The sequence below is a fragment of the Hyla sarda genome, chromosome 11 (genome assembly GCF_029499605.1).
Source record: "Hyla sarda isolate aHylSar1 chromosome 11, aHylSar1.hap1, whole genome shotgun sequence".
In the NCBI taxonomy this organism is placed as follows: domain Eukaryota; kingdom Metazoa; phylum Chordata; class Amphibia; order Anura; family Hylidae; genus Hyla; species Hyla sarda.
Window position 1 is genome coordinate 63,851,691 of NC_079199.1, and position 18,925 is coordinate 63,870,615.

The 18,925-nt window shown below is 44.0% G+C and overlaps 2 protein-coding genes across 3 annotated transcripts in view; one reads left to right on the plus strand and one right to left on the minus strand.

Moving 5' to 3' along the window:
- LOC130295046 (uncharacterized) overlaps positions 1 to 18,498 on the minus strand; it is a 46,819-nt gene extending 28,321 nt beyond the window's left edge. The window contains exons 1-4 of one of the 2 annotated variants that reach the window (XR_008848681.1): positions 18,445 to 18,498; positions 11,828 to 11,899; positions 11,430 to 11,467; positions 10,147 to 10,232 (exon numbers count right to left, since the gene is read on the minus strand). The gene's annotated coding sequence lies outside the window, so the exon portion shown is untranslated. Of the gene's footprint in view, positions 1 to 10,146; positions 10,233 to 11,429; positions 11,504 to 11,827; positions 11,900 to 18,444 lie in introns of those variants that run through there. The other variant, XM_056545281.1, reaches the window with a different exon arrangement.
- CCDC177 (coiled-coil domain containing 177) overlaps positions 1 to 18,925 on the plus strand; it is a 158,838-nt gene that overhangs the window by 208 nt on the left and 139,705 nt on the right. The window lies entirely within an intron of this gene.

The following is an 18,925-nucleotide window of genomic DNA, read 5'->3' on the forward strand; positions in this document are numbered from 1 at the left end:
CATGTATAAAGCCAGTATCCATCAGCTGAATACATAGCCTTGTATTTTCCTTGTGAAAGGTGACTAGAATGTCACAAATAGTTACCAATAACGATAGTATTCTATAGGAGTCTTATGGTATAAGGAATCTTTACATTATGTATTCTGTTTATTGTGGTGTCATGCTACTTCACGAGCAGTGGTGGGATTTCTGTGCCCTCCTGCTTAATTTTCCCATCCATCCTGCTTTGATCGCTTTTTCTCTCAAGACTAGTGGGGATTAATAAGGCATCTAGCAAGGCTAGTGATATTAAACTGGCTATAAGGCCTGAGCGATGCACAGAAGCTATTAGAAATTTTTGTTTAGCTGCGTGGCCTCTAATGAGGATCAAATGAGAGCTTGGGCCCAGGCTGTTAACATTTTTAGTATGCCTACATTTATGTAATAATTGTTAGCCCAATATTTACTGTACCAATTATGTTTACCACTTATATATACCACTGTACTAGTTATATTTGTGTTTATGCCCAGGTGTACAATCAGGAATTGAGTACCTCCCATTCATACATAAAGTGAAGGTGTGCACAGATAAGGATTTAATAACCTCCCTTAATATTCTCCCTAAAGTAAAGCTGAATAAATAAACGTATTTATAAATTTAACTTAAATTTCAAACAATTCCTAATAAATTGCCAGCTAAATAATTTATGTTACAAGCTTGTTATAACATGAAGATAGCCTTTAGTTAGCAGCATATCCAGTGAATGCAGGCTGTCATAATCTACGGTGTCCATTTTAGGACAGCATCAGCCTCCGCCCTCCTCTGTCAGGCGTCAGACAAAACCTTTGTCATCCTTAAGTCTGTCATACCTCAGATGAAAATGAAAGTGCTGAGTCAGCAGACCTGCTAGCACAGTTTGTGATTGGCTGCCAGCACAGATACTGTGATTGGTTGATGGGAGCGTACGTGTGTGCAGTCCTGCTCCTCTCATGTACCCAGCTTTTCCCAATTCCTGCAAAACAAACCTACGCTTTCAGCTTTTCCCCTATTCCTGCAAAACCTACAGTTATGTACTCAGCTGTAGGTTTATCAGGAATTGTTAAAAGCTCAGTACATAACTGTAGGTTTTGCAGGAATTGGGAAAAGCAGAGTACATAGCTGTAGGTTTTTCAGGAATCGGGAAAAGCTATGAACTCAGCTTGTCCCAATTCCTGAAAAACCTACAGCTAGCATAACTGTAGGTTTTGCAGGAATCGGGAAAAGCTGAGTACATAACTGTAGGTTTTTCAGGAATCGGGAAAGGCAGAGTACATAGCTGTAGGTTTTTCAGGAATCGGGAAAAGCAGAGTACATAGCTGTAGGTTTTTCAGGAATCGGGAAAAGCTATGTACTCAGCTTGTCCCAATTCCTGAAAAACCTACAGCTAGCATAACTGTAGGTTTTGCAGGAATCGGCAAAAGCTGAGTACATAACTGTAGGTTTTGCAGGAATAGGGGAAAAGCTGGGAGCGTAAGTTTGTTTTGCAGGAATCGGAAAAAGCTGGGTGGATGAGAGGATTAGGGTTTTTAAAGAAGTGTGTCTAAACAGTGGAGTGGGACTGCACACACCTACGCTCCCATCAACAGTATCTGTGCTGGCAGCCAATCACACACTGTCGGTCTGCCGAAGCTCTGCTCTGCTGACTCAGCTCTTTCGTTTTCGTCTGAGGCATGAGTTTAGGTTGACAAAGGTTTTGCCTGACGCCTGACGGAGGAGGGAGGAGGCGGGACGCAGTTTTCGCTGAAGGATGAGGGAGGTACGGCAGAGAACTGACAGCTATTTGTCTGAGGGAGGAGGCGGGATGCCGTTTTGGCTGAAGGATGAGCGAGGTACAGCTGACGGATGATGCTGTCCTAAAATAGACACCATAATAATCAGCTTCTATACCTCTGACAGTACACAGAGGTTTTAACAAGTAACTGGAATTGATTTCATGCCCTGTAATATTATTTTTGTAAAGGGAGTAACTTCAATAGTATTATATATTTGAGAATTGTTTGTAATACAATCCTAAAAGGGGTACTCCGGTGCTTAGACTTCTTATCCCCTATCCAAAGGATAGGGGATAAGATGCCTGATCGCGGGAGTCCCGCCGTTGGGGACCCCCGGTATCATGCACGCGGCACCCCGTTTGTAATCAGTCCCCAGAGCGTGTTCGCTCCGGGACTGATTACTGGCGACTACAGGGTGGGCAGCGTGTGACATCACGCCCCCGCCCCCGTGTGATGTCACGCTCCGCCCCTCAATGCAAGCCTACGGGAGGGGGCGTGATAGCTGTCACCCTCCCCCTCCCATAGGCTTGCATTGAGGGGCGGAGCGTGACATCACACGGGGGCAGGGGCGTGACGTCACACGCCGCTCGCCCTGTAGTCGCCGGTAAACACGCTCCGGGGACTGATTACAAACGGGGTGCCGCGTGCATGATCCCGGGGGTCCCCAGCGGCGGGACTCCCGTGATCAGGCATCTTATCCCCTATCCTTTGGATAGGGGATAAGATGTCTAAGCACCGGAGTACCCATTTAAAGTGGTTTAAATTTATATTTGCAAATGGGCAATATGGTCAATATTAACTGAATATGCACTTTAAAATACTGCTGTGATACTGTATATTTCAATATACTGTTCCTTCTTCATGAATGAACTTATGCAAATAAACAGCATATGCTACATAGTTACATAGTTAGTACGGTTAAAAGACATATGTCTATCAAGTTAAACCAAGGAATTGAAGGGAAGGGGTATGGTTGGATGAAGGGGAAAGGATGTGATTCTATATTTCTGCATAAGCATTATTGTTATATTGTTCTAGAAAAGTATATAACCCTGTTTTGAAGCTTTCAACTGTTTCTGCTGTGACCAGTTCCTGAGGTAGACTGTTAACCATAAATTCATAGTTCTTATGGTAAAGAAGGCTTGTCATCCCTTGAGACTAAACCGTTTTTCTCTCCAGACAGAGGGAGTGCCCCCTTGTCCTTTGAGGGGTTTAACCTGGAACAGTTTTTCCCCATATGTTTTGTATGGGCCATTTATATACTTATATACGTTGATCATATCCCCTCTTAAACGTTTCTTCTCAAGACTAAACAAATGTAATTCTTCTAATCTTTCCTCATAGCTAAGTTGTGCCATGCCCCTTATTAGTTTATGTAACACTCATGTTTCAGTAGACAGGAACACTGATGATAGTGGATCCGCTGGACCTGTGTGGTAGATCACTCGGACCGTACCAGGGAGAGGAGTCTAAGGTGCCACTGATTTTCACCAGAGCCCGCCGCAAAGCGGGATGGACTTGCTATGGCAGGCGGCACCCAGGTCGCTACCCCTGGCAAAGCTCGACCACACAGACGGCTGAGGAGATTCGAGGCACAGGTGTGATAAGGCAACTCGTGGTCAGGATAGCAGAAGGTCAGGGCTGGAGGCACAGTAGTATAGTCAGGAATGTAGCAAGTGGTCACTAGGCAGGCGGCAAAGGAGCACAGTTAGGTCATGGACAAAAGGGTATGATACACGGCAAGGCAACTCTCAGCAACACTTTCTCTCAGGCACTAGAGCAACAAAAATCCGGCAGGGAAGTGTGGGAAGTGGAGGAATTTATCAATGAGCCACAGGTGTTACTTCACTAATTGGCGCACTGGCCCTTTAAATCCTAAAGCACTGGCGCGTGTGCCCTAGGGGACAGGGACAGGGACATGTGCGCCAGAGCAGAGAGGCAGAGGCGGTGGCAGGAGAAGCACTAGGTGAGTGACGGGCAGGGATTGGTACGTGGGCACATCCCGCAATGCGAATCCCAGCCCCACCGGCAGCAGCAGGTATGGGAACAATGCACTCACGGCCAGCGTGTGCGGTTGGAGTGCATAACTTAACAGTATCCCCCCTTTGCTCTCCTCCTCCTTTTATTATTCAGAAAACTCCTGAGAAGTTCACGGTCCAGGATATTCCCCTCAGGCTCCCAAGATCTCTCCTCAGGACCGTAACCCTCCCAGTCGACCAGAAAATATTGTTTACCTCTCACGGTTTTAGTGGAGGGGACCTCTTTAACATTGTAGACGTCCGGTGAGACGGTGAGGGGACAAGATTCTTGAAGAGTCAAGAATTGGATTAACCCTCTCCACCTGACCGTTGGACTGAGGGTGGTAGGCCGAGGAGAAGTCCAGATTGATGTCCAGATGGTTACAAAGGGCTTGCCAGAACTTAGAGACAAACTGCACACAATATACTGAGAAAGACCATGTAAAGGAAAGACATGCAACAAGAAGTACTTTGCCAGCTTTGGGGCAGAAGGAAGACCTGGTAGAGGAATAAAATGAGCCATCTTGGAAAACCGATCTACAACGACCCAAATGACAGTGTTATTATGAGATGGTGGCAAATCGGTGATGAAATCAATGGTGATATGGGATCAGGGAGTCTCCGGAATGGGTAAAGGCTGTAAGAGTCCTGCAGGTCTCTGTCAAGGAGTTTTGTCACAGGCACAAGTTTCACAGGAATGAACAAAATAAGAAACATCACGTTCAAGATGGGGCCACCATTAGTGCCGGTAGATTAGAAGTAGAATCTTGCGTATACCAGGAGGACCTGCTGTCAAGGAATAATGACCCCATTTGAGTACCTTGCATCTCAATCTGGCGGGCATAAAGGATTTTACTGGAGGAACTTGCTGAATTTCAGCAGGAGTGGCAGGAATCAAATGGTCAGGAGGAATAATATGTCTAGGTAACATATTAACATAGTTTCAAGTTCAACCTATAAACCTTAAGAGTCCCTACTGAGTTGATATAGAACTAGAATGCATAACCTGTAATGTTATTCTCCCAAAATGCATCCAGACCCCTTTTAAATTCTTTTACAGAGTTCACCATGACCACCTCCTCCTGTGGAGAATTCCACAGTCTTGCTGCTCTTCCAGTAAAGAACCCCCATCTGTGCTGGTGTAGAAACCTTCTTTTCTCAAGACGTAGAGGATGCCCCCATGTTATAGATACAGTCCTGGGTATAAATAGATCATGGGAGAGATCTCTGTACGGTCCCCTGATATATTTATGCATAGTCATTAGGTCGTCCCTAAGTCTTCATTTTTCTAAACTAAATAACCCCAATTCTGATAATCTTTCTGGGTTCAACTTCTTCAGGTGTGGAGTCCAAACCAATGACGTCAGGGGACCTGGAGAGAGCATCTGCCCTGATGTTCATATGCTGGACGGAAGTGGATGAAGAAGTTGAACCTAGAAAAGATCAATGACCACCTTGCCTGGCGGGGCTTCAAACGCTGAGCAGACTGAAGTATAGAAGATTCTTATGGTCGGAGCAGATGCTAACCGGATGAGGAGAACCTTCCAATAAATGTCGCCATTCCCCCAAGGCTAGCTTGATAGCGAGGAGTTCACGATCTCCAATGGAGTAATTCCTCTCAGCAGGAGATAAGGTCTTGGAGAAGAACCCATAAGTTAAAGTCTTGTACTTGGCGTTTTTTTCTGAGAAAGAACGGCCTCCTCTCCGGATCTGGTCTTGTAAGCACAGGAGCAGAGGCAAACCTAGACTTTAAACGGGAGAAGGCCTCTTCAGCCTCTTGAGGCCAAGATTTTGGATTAGAGGCCTTCTTAGTGCGAGCTATGATTGGAGCAACCCAGGACAAAAAATGTGGGATAAATTGACGATAATAGTTAGCAAATCCCAGAAAACGTTGAATAGCATGTAGGCCCAAAGGACGAGGTCAATCCAATACTGCAGACAATTTATCTAGATCCATCTGTAGGTCCCGATGAGAGACAATGTAGCCAAGAAATGGAAGACTAGACTTCTCGAACAGGCATTTCCCCAGTTTGGCATAGAGGTGATTCTTCCGTAGTCGCAGAAGAACCAGGCGAACATGAGTACGATGTTCCTTTAAGTTGGAAGAGAAGACCAGGATGGCATCTAGGTATACGACAACACAGGTGTAGAGAAGATCATGGAAGATATCATTGACAAACTCTTGAAAAACTGCTGGAGCGTTGCAGAGACCAAAAGGCATTACGAGATACTCAAAATGTCCGTCACGAGTATTGAAGGCCATTTTCCATTAATCTCCCTTGCAGATACGAATGAGGTTATACGCTCCACATAAGTCCAACTTGGAGAAGACTTTGGCACCACGTAGACGGTCAAAAAGTTTGGAGATAAGAGGTAGTGGGTAAGGCTGGGTTCACACCACGTTTTGTTAAATACGGTTCCCGTATACGGCTGGGAGAAGGGGGCGTGGCTTAATTGCGGCGCCCGCACTCAGCCATATTCGGGAACCGTATTTAATGTATGTCTATGAGCCGACCGGAGTGAACCGCAGCCTCCGGTCGGCTTCGTTTTTGGCCGTATGCGGTTTCCCGACCGTAGGCAAAAACGCGGTCGACCACGTTTTTGCCTGCGGTCGGGAAACCGCATACGGCCGAAAACGAAGCTGACCGGAGGCTGCGGTTCACTCCGGTCGGCTCATAGACATACATTAAATACGGTTCCCGAATACTGCTGAGTGCGGGCGCGGTGATTAAGCCCCGCCCCCCCTCCTCCCAGTCGTATACGGGAACCGTATTTAACAAAACGTGGTGTGAACCCAGCCTAACAGTTCTTGACCGTGATTTTCTTAATTCCCCAGTAGTCAATGCATGGACGGAGTGAGCCATCCTTCTTCCCTACAAAGAAGAAACCAGCTCCAGCAGAAGAATTATGGAGGAAGCCCTTTTGGAGATTCTCCTGGATATACTCAGCCATGGCTTCAGTCTCAGGAACCGATAGAGGGTATGTCCTTCAACGAGGAAGAGTGGTACCTGCCAGAAGATCTATAGGGCAGTCGTAAAGACGATGTGGAGGCAAAGACTCAGCCTGTTGCTTGCAGAATACGTCAGAGAAATTTTGGTAAGGTGGCGGCAGGCCAGGTAAAGGAGGAAGACAAGAAACAACTTTAGGCTGAACTGGTTGGAGGCAAAGATTTGGACTGGATTGTCCCCAGCGAATTATTTCTCCAGTTCCCCAATCCAGTTGCGGAGAATGACGTTACAGCCAAGGAAGGCTAAGAAGAATCTTTGAAGTACAGTGTGGCAGAACATAGAATTCAATCTTTTCTTTATGCAATACACCCACATGAGAGATTCTGTATGGAAGTGAACCGTACAGTCCAGATTTTGTCCTTTAACAGAGGAGATGAACAAGGGCTTGGCAAGCCGAGTGACAAGAAGATTATACTTGTGGACCAAAGAAGCATCAATAAAGTCACCTGCTGATCCAGAATCCAAAAATGATGTAGCACTGAAGGAAGACCTGGCTGAAGCAAAGACTTGTACAAAAATAATTAAGTGTGGAGAGGTTGAATTCACACCCAGGGCGCCTCTCCCACTTACCCTAGGTGGGGGGCGTATCCTGGACGCTTTGGGCGAACTGTACAGTCATTGAAGAAATGCTCTGGGCTAGCACAATATAAGCACAAATTCTCACTGCATCATCGTGACCTCTCCTGTTGCGTTTGACGAGAACGATCCACTTGCATAGCCTCTTCGGCTAGAGGCACAGGAAACTGAAGAGGTGGACATTGAAACACGGGTGCAAGGCAAGGATATCTCTGTGTTCGGTTTGGTTCCCTCTCTAAGCGTAGTTCCTCCTGCCTCTCAGAAAAATGCACATCAATGCGTGTGGCCAAATAGATAAGATCAGTCAAAGAAGATGGAGGATCACGTGCTGCGAGGGCATCTTTAATCCTGCTTGACAGTCCTTTTTTGAATGTGGCACACAAGGCACCATCATTCCATGCAAGTTCTTAGGCTAGAGTGCGGAATTGAACTGCGTAGTAACCAATGGAAGAATTCCCTTGACAGAGGTTCAGCAAAGCCGTCTCAGCAGAAGAGGCACGCGTGGGTTCCTCAAAGATATTGCGAAATTCTGCCCAGAAAGCTGACAAATTGGAGGATACCGGATTACCACCGTCCCAAAGGGGTGTAGCCAGGCCAGGGCTTTTCTGGATAGTAGAATAATGACAAAGGCCATATTCGCACATACCGTCGGAAACTGTACAGACATGAGCTCCAAGTGCATGGAGCACTGTTTGACGAAGCCTCTGCTTAACTTGGAATCACCATCATATTTAGAAGGTAAAGGCAGACATAGCTGGGAGCCAGAAGACACTGTAGGAACTGATGGTGGGAGTGGGCCAGGTTGCAGTACCTACTGCTGTTGTTGCTGCAAAGTCAATAGCTGTTGCATCATAGCAGACAGTTGGGTAAGTTGCTGCACCTGTCGCACCAATTGCTGAGACTGACATACCACAACGGAGGGAAGATCCGCGACTTTAGGGAGGGGTACCTCAGCGGGATCCATGGCCGAATCTTACTGTAACACTCATGTTTCAGTAAACTGAAACCCTGATGATAGTGGATCCGCTGGACCTGTGTGGTAGATCACTCGGACCGTACCAGGGAGCGGAGTCTAAGGTGCCGCTGGTTTTCACCACAAAACGGGATGGACTTGCTGCGGCAGGCAGCATCAGGTTGCTACCCCTGGCAAGGCTTGACCACACAGGTGGCTGAGGAGATTCGAGGCACAGGTGGGATAAGGCTACTCGTGGTCTCCTGACCAGCAGGTCAGGGCTTGTGGCACAGTAGCATAGTCAGGAATATAGCAAGTTGTCAGTAGGCAGGCAGAAAAGGAGCAAGGTCACTTCACGGAGCAAAGGGTATAATACACGGCAAGGCAACTCTCAGGAACGCTTTCTCTCAGGCACTAGGGCAACAAAGATCCGGCAGGGAAGTGTGGGAGGGATTTATCAATGAGCCACATGTGTTACTTCACTAATGGGTGCACTGGCCCTTAAAATCCTAAAGCACCGGCGCATGCGCCCTAGGGGATGGGGACACGCGCGCCAGAGTAGAGAGGCAGAGGCAGGGGCAGGAGAAGCACCAGGTGAGTGACAGGCTGGGATTCGTATGTGGGCACATCCCGCAATGCGAATCCAAGCCCCATTGGCAGCAGCAGGTAACTGGAACATGCGCTCACGGCCAGCGTGTGTGGCTGCAGCGCATAACATAACAGTTTAGATGTGCTTCTCTCCATCTCCAGAACATCCCCTTTCCCAAAACTGAACATGTTCCAGGTAATCTTTATTCCAATAACTACAGTTACAAATCAGCGAACATGTACAGTGGTCCCTCAACATACAATTGCCTCAACATACACTATTGTCAATGTACAATGGTCTTTTCTAGATCATTGCAAATTGAAACCATCCTCAACATACAATGCTACAGACAGTCCCGATTTCTGAAACATGTTAAAGGGGTTATCCACCATAAGGGGATTTTAGTACGTACCTGCAAGACAGCAGACAGTAATGGACATGCTAAGAAAGGATCTGCACTTGTCTTGGGGCTAAATGGCTATGTTGTAAGATTACCACAATACTGTGGCTAGCTTTTTGTGAACTGGTATTTCCTTTTTGAGTTTTCTTTTTTTTAAATACAAATCTCATAATTCCATTTTCCTCCCTCCCACACATCAGCCATAATACTGTGGCTAGCTTTTTGTGAACTGGTATTTCCTTTTTGAGTTTTCTTTTTTTAACTACAAATCCCATAATTCCATTTTCCTCCCTCCCACACATCAGCCACCCCACCTATTGAAACATAAATGAGCTGCAAGACCTGTGGTTTTCAATCATGGTGCCTACAGCTGTTGCATTAGTTGCAGATTGATCTCTTTCCCACCAAGCCATCCCTCCACCCATTGAAGCAGACAGTCTCCCTTTCATCAGCTGACTAGTGAGTCAGGTCTCGGCCGCATTGCAACCTGGGGAAAATCTGAGACAACAGTCAATGCTGTTAAAAATAAATCTTGGAGTGAAATTCTCAGAGGAATTGTGAGTGAGAAAACCGTCACACACAGGTACAGACACTATATTATTAACTACACTAACTTTACAGCCCCTGTAGCATAGTCAAAAAAAAATCATGGAATACCCCTTTAATAGCTGGGAGAACTGATCAGACAGAATGTGTATTTCATTGGTAAAATACCTGTATTACTCAAGTGCATGCACTGACTGGCTATCTAGTTGCGCACCTCTCTACAGTACAGGGGGGGGGGTACTACATGTTCTGTAATGCTCTTTACCTGTGCCAGGGTTAGCTGCTCCTTTGGATACCAGATGAGGGTGGCTCCATTTTACTGTTTTAGGACACTGTGTACTGTACAGGACCCTGAAGAACATAGTAACATAGTTAATAAGGTTGAAAAAAGACCAGAGTCCATCAAGTTCAACCTATAACCCTAATAAGTCCCTATTGAGTTGAGTTGATCCAGAGGAAGGCAAAACAAACTCATACTAGAGGTAAAAATTCCTTCCCGACTCCAAATATGGCAGTCAGAATAAATCCCTGGATCAACCTTCTGTCCCTATAAATCTAGTATACATAACTAGCAATGTTATTACTCTCCAAAAATGCATCCAGACCCTTTTTGAACTCTATTACAGAGTTCACCATGACCACCTCCTCCGGGAGAGAATTCCACAGTCTCACTGCTCTTACAGTAAAGAACCCCCGCCTGTGCTGGTGTAGAAACCTTCTTTCCTCTAGACGTAGAGGATGCCCCCTTGTTATTGATACAGTCCTGGGTATTAATAGATCATGGGAGAGATCTCTGTAATGCCCCCTGATATATTTATACATAGTTATTAGGTCTCCCCTAAGCCTTTTATTTTCTAAACTAAATAACCCTAATTCTGATAATCTTTCTGGGTACTGTAGTCCTCCCATTCCCCGTATTACTCTGGTTGCCCGTCTTTGAACCCTCTCCAGCTCCACTATATATTTCTTGTACACTGGTGCCCAGTACTTTACACAGTATTCTATGTGTGGTCTGACTACTGATTTGTACAGCGGTAGAATTATTTCCTTGTCGTGGGCATCTATGCCCCTATTGATGCACCCCATGATTTTATTAGCCTTGACAGCAGCTGGTCACTACAGCTAAATTTACTGTTAACTAACACTCCTAAGTCCTTTTCCATGGTTTGATTTTTCTCCTTATAGGTATATACCCTTTCAGTCACGAAGTCAGTGTAGTCTCTGATATACTTCTGATGCTTACGTTCTTTAATCTCACTCTTATATGCTTCAAGATTTTTTTTGTAGTTTCTGCTCTAATATGCTATATTCAGAGTTAGATGAAAATGCTTGGATATGTTTGATTTCAGACTCAAGCTGATTGGTGGTCTTTATTAGGTAACCCCTCTCGTACTACCGTTCACCAGTCTGAGAGAGTTTTCCGTTTGCAATCTCTCCCAGCCCCTGATAAAGTTCTTGTCTTCCCTGTGTGTACTTGGGATGAGGGGAGACCTAAGACCATTGACTGCAATGAGACTACAGTAATAGAAGCAATAATCATTTACTTACCTGTATGCATGGCTTGGAGAGCAGGCAATAGATGGTTCCTATAATGAGAAGATAGTGGTCCGAATAACAACACACTATAGTGTCATCACTCGTTAATGGCTACAGCAAACAACAATCACATTTATGACAATATACAATTATTTAATTTAACCTGGTGATGAGTATAGCACAATATAAATATGTAGATAACAATTGGGGTTGTGATAAACAGCTCTCACTTAAGTGGTGATGTTGGCTGTTAATGAGTGATGACAAATGTAAGCCATTAGAACTCTCCTAATAGTAGGTAGATATGCTTTATTGGGCATTTTCAATATGATATAGTAAGTTTCAATTAAGTATAATCCTCGTTGTAAGTGTGGATTTATTGACTTTTGACTAGTGATGTAGTTACTTACCTTATGCAGTAGGCGATAAGAGTTTGAGAGCATCCCCCTTCTTTTTTCTCCCCCCTCGAACAGAGTGCCTCACTAAGAGAAGAAAGAACAAAGTATGCACTCGCTGGAGACTAAGCGTTAACGCATGCGCATTAGATCCCGACATGAGATATAGGGGCTAAGTCCCGGTTCATGCGCAGTCAGTGGAGCGGAGCGTGATAAAGTCTAAGTGTGGACGCAGGCGCAGTAAGAGAGAGGCGCGGACTCCACTTACTTAAGGAGCGCTCACATGACTATCACATGATAGTGAGTCATGTGGTTAAGCAAAAAGTAAACAAAACAGGGGATGACGTGGACCCAGTCTATTGTCTATTGGTTAGTAAGTACTGCTGTGAAACACACACGAGGGTAAGCATGTACCTCATTGGCTAGAAGGAGCGCATCGGAAGTGATGCGGCATCATGCAGGAGGAAATGCGCATCGGAAATGACACCAAAGGGAGGTGATTGGAGAGGTTATAAAAATCCGAGACGGGCATGGTACGCCAGACCTCAGTACTTTGAGAAAGCACGGTCCACGGGTGAAACGTTAGTTGAGAGGCATTACTATTTTAATATAGGCATCTATAGAGGCACAGACGTTCATACAGTAACAGAGCAGTGATCCGGTAGTGTGGCTAGGCTGTCAGGCGCAGCAGCACTGACGGTGACGGCACACTGACTGACTGTGTAACTTGTTAATACTAAGAGTAACTAGCTGTATAATTGACAGCAGTGCAAGCTAATAGGGTGACCGGAATTTTAATATATCATTTCTCACTGTGTATACCAGAGCACATTTTTCATTTGTATTTATTATTGATAATAAAGGTTAAGTTTTAAACTTTGACTGTAGGGAGTCTCTAGTTTAGGGCAGTCCTGAGGGGCTTGTCCCTAAAATTGTGTTTAGATAGATAAGTCTTCTGGTCACTGATTTAGAGCAGCCACAGCAGCGGTTGCTTGTTAAGTATTAACAGCACGGCCGCGGCCACTTTAAATCAGTGACCAGCGGCGGCTCCTCCCCGAACTGTCACTTGTTTTCTCCTGCACTATCCACAGGTACTGGTGGATAGTGTGGGAGACGCTGATTAAAATGAGCCCTACCTTGACCGGATCTGCCCTTTTAATCAGCATCTCCACCCTATGGATACTGCGGTAGAAAACAAGTGAGTTTTACTTTTCATTTTCCCTACCTCCCCCCTCCCTCATCATTCCCCCTTTCCCTGCTTTTCATAGTTTTGTTCTTTTCCTTTCCTGGCTGCACTTCGGCAGGTCAGGCGGCGGGTCTTGTGGGCTGCGGGGTCAGTGAGAGTGACATCCTCTGCCGACTGATAAAAGGGAAGGAATGATGTGGCACTGGAGAGGACGGGACCAAACTGAGGTGCAGAAGAAAACAAAGTTGGGGGGATGATGTGGCATTTAGTCCAAGTCTTTTATTTTACATTTTATTTTTTTTACTTAAATTTCCCTGTTATACGCCGATAAATACTGTAATTGTCTTTAGCTATAGTCAGAAACCTGTTTGCTTTATGAGATTCACAGGTCTCAGTCTCCCAGTTTATATCAGGCTAGTTAAAGTCCCCCATTATTATCACATCATTTGGATTTGCTGCCTTGTTTATTTGCCTCAATAATTGATCTTCTGGCTCTTCTATTTTGTTTGATGGCTTATAGCAAACCCTTATCAGATTGTTTCCCTCCCAAATATCCTCCAGCAGTGTGGCCTTCTTTACATAAAGACAGACTCCTCCCCCTTTCCGTTTTGTCCGATCCTTCCTGAATAGACTATAACCCTGTATGTTGACCGCCCAGTCACAGCTATCGTCCAACCATGTCTCTGTTATACCTACTATGTTATAATCCTCCTCAGAAATTTTCAACTCCAGTTCGTCAGTTTTATTGGACAGACTTCTGGCATTAGTCAACATGCACTTCAATGGTGTAAGTTTTTTTTCCTATGATGCCTAACCCTATTAACTATTCTGACTCCTCCCTCCGCTCCACCCCCAGGTACATTATTAAGTCCCCCCCTCTATGTTGTAGGTTTCCTCCCCCCAGTCTCTAGTTTAAACACTCCTCCACCCTTCTAGCCATCTTCTCCCCAAGCACAGCTGCACCCTCCCCATTGAGGTGCAGCCCGTCCCTACGGTAGAGTCGGTAACCTATGGTAGAGCCGGTAACCGATAGCGAGGTTGGCCCAGTTCTCCATTAACCCAAGCCCGTCCCTACGGTAGAGCCGGTAACCAACAGCGAAGTCGGCCCAGTTCTCCATGAACCCAAACCCCTCCTTCCTACACCAGCTTCTGAGCCACTTGTTTACCTCCCTAATCTCCCGCTGCCTCTCTGATGTGGCTCGTGGTACAGGTAATATTTCAGAAAATACTACCTTGGAGGTCCTTGCCTTAAGCTTGCAGCCTAAGTCCCTGAAATAATTTTTAAGGACACTCCACCTACCTCTTACTTTGTCATTGGTGCCAATATGTACCATGACTGCTGGATTTTCTCCAGCCCCACCCAGCAACCTGTCAACCCAATCCGCGATGTGCCTAACTCGAGCGCCAGGAAGACAACACACAGTTCGGCGATCCCGGTCTTTGTGACAGATCACCCTGTCTGTCCCCCACTACCAGTACCTGTCTGGCCTGCCCTGCACTCCTCCCTCCCTCCTTACTGGAGCAGACACCCCCCTGGCGGTCAGAGGCAGAGTCCTGATGCAGTACCACTAGCTCTGAAATGGTATCCCCCTCATCTGCCAACCGGGCAAACTTGTTGGGGTGTGCCAGTTCAGGACTAGCCTCCCTGACACTTTTCCCTTTACCCCGTTTTCTAACTGTAACCCAGCTAACTGCCTGACTGTCCTGCACCTCTGTCCCACTATCCTCCCCCACCTCTACCGCAGAGAGTACTTGCTCAGTGAGGAAGAGACTCCTCTCCGGGTTGTCAATGCATCTCAGTGTTGCCAGTTGCTCCTCTAGATCCAGGATCTGGGCTTCCAAATGAACAACTCACACACATCTTGCACAACAATATGGACCTTCAAACTGCTGTTCAAGGATTGCATACATTGTGCAAGATGCACACTGGACTGCATTTTCCAACAGGGAGACCATACTAGATTTGGGGATCGGAAAAATTTACAGAAAAAAAAAAATCAAACATTTCAATTTGAGCTTCCTGAATTTAAAGTCCCTTAATTTTAAGTCCCCACACTTTTATACTCACTCACTTGTATACTTCACACTCTTGTATACAGACACACAATCGCTAGCTCAACAATCGCTTAGTGTACTTGCTTTATATTTACCACAACCACCTCTCTTCCACTGCCTGGAAGTGAATCTAAATGGCTAGCTGGCTGCAAACAGCTGCAATTTATCAGCTGCTAATTATTTAGTTACTCCACCCTCTCTCCACCTGTAATCCTCCTCCTGTCTTCTAAATATAAAGCGATCTACAGGCTACAGCAGCTCTTTCTTATTTTTATATATAATCACTTGCTTTATCGGTATTAGTTATCTACTTATTTCTCTTTAACCCCTTAAGGACTCAGGGCTTTTCCATTTTTGCTCTTTTGTTTTTTCTTCCTCACCTTCTAAAAATCATAATGCTTTCAGCTTTCCACCTACAGACCTATATGAGGGCTTGTTTTATGGGCTACCAATTTGACTTTGTAATGACATCAGTAATTTTACCCAAAAATCCATGGCGAAACAAAAATTTTTTTATTTGTGGCACAAAATTACATAGTTGCATAGTTAGTACGGTTGAAAAAAGACATACGTTCATCAAGTTCAACCAGGGAATTGAAGGGTAGTGGTGTGGCGCGATATTGGGGAAGGGATGGGATTTTATATTTCTTCATAAGCATTAATTTTGTAGCTTTTGGGTGGCTTCCGTTTCTATGCAGTGCACTTTTCAGTAAACATTATACCATCTTTATTCTGTAGGTCCATACAATTAAAATGATACCCAACTTATATAGGTTTGATTTTGTTTAGTACTATTAAAAAATTATAACTTTTGCATGAAAAGTAGTACGTTTCAAAATGTCCTCTTCTGACACCTAAAAGTTTTTTATTTTTCTGCATACATGGATGTATAAGGGCTCATTTTTTGCTCCGTGATCTGAAGTTTTTTTTATCGGTACCATTTTTGTTTTGATTGGACTTATAGACCTCTTTTTCAAAAAATTTTTAGGGTATACAAAGTGACCAAAAATACGCAATTTTGGACTTTGGAATTTTAGTTTACGTGTACGCCATTGACTATGCAGTTTAGAATCAATTGCCAGGTTCCCATACAGTTACGGTCTCAAGATACAATGGTTTAACATAGAATTGTCATCCTGGAACCAATTAATATTGTAACTTGAGGGACCACTGTATATGTTTTATATGGTTTAAATTATAACTTTTTAGCCCTAACATAATATCAAGTTACACAGGAAGGTTGCCTATATATCACACCTGGCTAGGGGTCAGTGGGCCTTGATGCACTGCTCTTATAGTAAATATGCTCCTGGTTCATGTAAAAAAAAGCCCCAGATTTACATTTTGTCAAAAAATTTTGTGATCATATAATGTTGTAAAAAGGTTTAAACAATGTGTTAATTCCCAAATGCTTATTTATTCAGATTCTCTTTAACCCCTTAAGGACCAGGCCCATATTGGCCTTAACCCCTTAAGGACCCAGACCATTTTGGCCTTAAGGACTCAGACAATAAAATTTTTACGTTTTCATTTTTTCCTCCTCGCCTTCTAAAAATCATAACTCTTTTATATTTTCATCCACAGACTAGTATGAGGGCTTGTTTTTTGCGCGACCAGTTTTCCTTTGTAATGACATAACTCATTATATCATAAAATGTATGGCGCAACCAAAAAACACTATTTTTGTGGGGAAATTAAAAAGAAAAACGCAATTTTGCTAATTTTGGAAGGTTTCGTTTTCACGCCGTACAATTTATGGTAAAAATGACGTGTGTTCTTTATTCTGAGGGTCAATACGATTAAAATGATACCCATTATTACATACTTTTCTATTATTGTTGTGCTTAAAAAAATCACAAACTTTTTAACCAAATTAGTACGTTTATAATCCCTTTATTTTGATGACCTCTAACTTTTTTATTTTTCCGTATAAGCGGCGGTATGAGGGCTCATTTTTTGTGCCATGATCTGTACTTTTTTTTGATACCACATTTGCATATAAAAAACTTTTAATACATTTTTTTATAATTTTTTTTAAATAAAATTTATTTAAAAAGTAGCAATTTTGGACTTTTTTTCGTTCACACCGTTCACCGTACGGGATCATTAACATTTTATTTTAATAGTTCGGACATTTACGCACGCGGGGATGCCAAATATGTCTATAAATTTTTTTTTTACGCTTTTTGGGGGTAAAATAGGAAACAACGGACGTTTTACTTTTTTATTGGGGGAGGGGATTTTTCACTTTTTTTTTACTTTTACATTTTTTTTACACTTGAATAGTCCCCATAGGGGACTATTCATAGCAATACCATGATTGCTAATACTGATCTGTTCTATGTATAGGACATAGAACAGATCAGTGTTATCGGTCATCTTCTGCTCTGGTCAGCTCGATCTCAGACCAGAGCAGGAGACGCCGGGAGCCAGAAGGAGGAAGGTGAGGGACCTCTGTGCGGCGTTCTGAATGATCGGATCCCCGCAGCAGCGCTGCGGGCGATCCGATCATTCATTGAAATCGCGTACTGCCGCATCTGTATTGATCCCGGCACCTGAGGGGTTAATGACGGACGCCGGCGAGATCGCGGGCGTTGGCCATTGCCGGCGGGTCCCTGGCTGCGATCAGCAGCCGGGATCAACCGTGCATGACACGGGCATCGCTCCGATGCCCGCGGTTATGCACAGGACGTAAATGTACCACCGCACCAGGACGTAATTTACGTCCTGCGTCGTTAAGGGGTTAAGGACCAGAGCGTTTTTTGCACATCTGACCATTGTCACTTTAAGTATTAATAACTCTGGGATGCTTTTACCTTTCATTCTGATTCCAAGATTGTTTTTTCGTGAAATATTCTGCTCTATGTTAGTCCGAAAATGTAATCGATACTTGCATCATTATGCATTGTTATAACGTTGAAGCTCTATGCTTATCAGGAAAATAGACATAAAAATGATATATTGATTCACATATACAATATGTCTACTTTATGATTACATCAGAAAGTTGACCTGTTTTTACTTTTGGAAGACATCAGAGGGCTTCAAAGTACAGCAGCAATTTTCCAATTTTTCACAACATTTTTAAAATCTGAATTTTTCAGGGGCCAGTTCAGTTTTGAAGTGGATTTGAAGGGCCTTCTTATTAGAAATAACCAATACATGACCCCATTATAAAAACTGCACCCCTCAAAGTATTCAAAATGACATTCAGTAATTTTGTTAACCATTTAGGTGTTTAACAGGAATAGCAGCAAAGTTCAAAATCTTCATTTTTTTACACTCGCATGTTCTTGTAAATCCAGTTTTTGAATTTTTACAAGGGGTAAAAAGGAAATAAATTTGTAACCCAATTTCTCTCGAGTAAGGAAATGACTTAAATTTTGCTTACCTGAAAATTTCAATTCCTGGAGTCCGTAGGCAGCACAGTATGGGTTAACTGGTTTCCCTGAACTTGTCAGAAGAGATAATCAGCATCTAATTTAAAACATTTGCATAATTAATAGTACCCTCCCACCTAGTATAAGTACACCTAAGAAACCACACATCACAGGGTATTTTTCTAGCATGCTTTAATTGGGCGGGAACTCTGTGCTGCCTACGGACTCCAATAATTGAAATTTTAAGGTAAGCAAAATTTAAGTCATTCCTGGACGTCCTACGGCAGCACAGTATGGGATTTAGATAGCAAAAAATAACAAAGGGTGGGAATTATTTCTTAAATGCTTCTTCAAGCACTGTTTTGCCTAAGGCCGGACTACTAGACAAGTCTAGGCGGTAGAGTGAGATGAACGTTGTCGGTGTCGCCCAAGTAGCTGCTCTGCATATTTCTTGTAATGAAACATATGCCACTTCTGCCCAAGATGTTGAGG